Source organism: Propithecus coquereli, unplaced genomic scaffold, assembly GCF_000956105.1.
Source record: "Propithecus coquereli isolate 6110/MARCELLA unplaced genomic scaffold, Pcoq_1.0 Scaffold165, whole genome shotgun sequence".
NCBI classification, from domain to species: Eukaryota; Metazoa; Chordata; class Mammalia; order Primates; family Indriidae; genus Propithecus; species Propithecus coquereli.
This window is the reverse complement of record NW_012141080.1, coordinates 1,328,083-1,330,232: the sequence shown is the minus strand read 5'-3', so window position 1 is coordinate 1,330,232 and position 2,150 is coordinate 1,328,083. Positions and strand designations below refer to the sequence as shown.

The 2,150-nt window shown below is 57.7% G+C and overlaps 1 protein-coding gene across 1 annotated transcript in view; it reads left to right on the top strand.

Annotated features, from left to right (window-relative positions):
• MLKL (mixed lineage kinase domain-like) overlaps positions 1-2,150 on the top strand; it is a 34,373-nt gene that overhangs the window by 30,594 nt on the left and 1,629 nt on the right. The gene's annotated exons all lie outside the window — the stretch shown is intronic.

Sequence of the window (2,150 nt, the reverse complement as noted above, 5' to 3'; positions counted from 1 at the left end):
AAAAAAAAAAAAAAAAAAGACCCGCGGGCGCGCACGCAACGCACACAGGGGGCCCCTCGCGGCTGGAACGCCGGCCCAGAGCCGGGAGCCGCGGGCCACGGGAGGCGACGAGCGGCACTCGGACCCCTCCAGCTGAGGGGACTCTGCGCAGGCACAGCTGGCAGCCGCAAGGGCGGCTGACGATGCGCAGAGAGGCGGCGGGTTGGGGGATCGGGTATCCCAAAAGGCACGTCTCCAGGGTCGCTAGAGAAGAGACTTCCTCACCGAAGGTGGGTCGCCCCCTAACGCCAGTCGTCCCGACGGGGCCCGGCGGAGGCGCTCAGGCACGCCCGAGGGCGGGGAGGGCGGTCTGCGGTATAGGGAAAGCGCGCGCGGCAACCCTGAGCGTTCGCGATCACGGCTTCTTGTCCAACGGCTTCTTCAAAGCGAGCCCCCCCCTCCCCCGTCAGCGTATGGAAGGGGCTCCCAGAGCCAGAACACGGTGCAGGCCTCCAGGGCCGGCTGGCACCATGTGCCACGATCGCCCACACGACCGTTCACACCCCCTGCAGAGGGGAACACAGGGCTTGCGCTCGCCGTTCAGTCAGCCACGCACGCCGTGGAGACACGAGGCAACACCCGGCCGGCGCGGCGCGGGAGGGCGCCTGGGCTTACCGCCTCGACCCCCGACGACTCCTCAGGGACACACGCAGCAGACTCTGCAGCGGCGACCAGAGGGGGCGCCGGGGACGGGGACGACACCACCGCTCTGCTCCGGGCATCCTGGGGAACAACCCGGTGCGCTCCAGGGGCACCGCAAAGGGCCACACAGACCCAACACCCGCGCACCGAGGGGACGCGGGACGGGGTGGCCGAAGGGTCCCCCCCACCCTCGCTGCGGGTATGGGTGCCCGCAAGGCAACAACCACAAGGGGCGAGCGAGGGCTGCCTGCTGCGTCAAGAGGACCAGCGACTCCCGCCGACGCCACGAGGCCCGAGGGCGGGGGAGCGAGGTCGGGCTGGATTCGGCACCCCCGCATCCCCCATAGCGCCCGCGAGCGGAAGGAGAAGAGCGGTCCCATTCCTGGCATGCGGCTAAAGGCCGGGAAGAGCGTGACATCACCACATGGATTCGATTATTATGTTTTTTAATGGTTTAAAAGAACACAAGTTTATTATCTTAGAAGTCTGACACAGGGCATTGGGCTAACATCTTCATGTTAGCAGAACTGCATCCCTTCCTAGAGGCCCTAAAGAGAATCGTTTGCCTTGCCATTCCCAGATTTTAGAAGCCGTCCACATTCCTTGGCCTATGTCCCTCTCTCTATTTTCAAAGCATATTTCCAACCCTTCTTTGTAATCACAGCTTTCTCTTACTTTCAATTATTTATGCTCTCCTCTGATTCCGGTTTCACACAAAATTGACAGCTGAGTTAATAAAATTTCGGCAGTGTGCAGTCTGTGCACATCGAGGTTATTTTTAAATCTTCTTCCTAAAAATGTGATTTCGTCTTAAAGCGAGATGCTTGAAAAATGTTTGCTGTTAAGTGATGTGACGATTGTTCAGTATAAAGCGATTTAAGGCAGTGGTTTGAGATTGAAGAGATCGTATAGGCAAATTCTTTTGCATGAGCTCTTCAACCCCATGAGATATATATGAAAGAGATTGTTCCACACCTCTTTCCAGGAATTCTGGGGCCAATATTTTCAAATTATTCGATTAACTGCTAGCCTTTGGATAATATAGCTCCTTCACTAAAGCATAAGGGAGAAGCAGCAGGAACCACAGTTTTGATTATTTTCATCTCCATTCTGGATTGGTGCAAGAAATCTTACAACTTTCTCCCGCCCGAAAGTTCAAATAAAGAGCGCTAAAAATCGTCATCCGCTCCGCTCTTCGGGGGCCGGGTGCAAGGTGATGGGCATTGATTTCTACCAATGGTACGAGGCTTCCTTGCACGTGGTGCCGCCCAGTCAGTTTGCGTACGATCAGCCAATGAGAGCATCGCTGTTTCAGTGAGCGGGGACCCATGGAAGAAGAAGAGAGGCTATTGGCCTCCCGCTGCGGCTGGTGTCCAATAGGAGCAGGCCGGGTCCTTGGCTCTGGCGGGGAGCTCGAGCGCCTCACGAAGCGGCAGTTGGCGTCTGTGCGTCCTGAGGTGTGCTGAGGT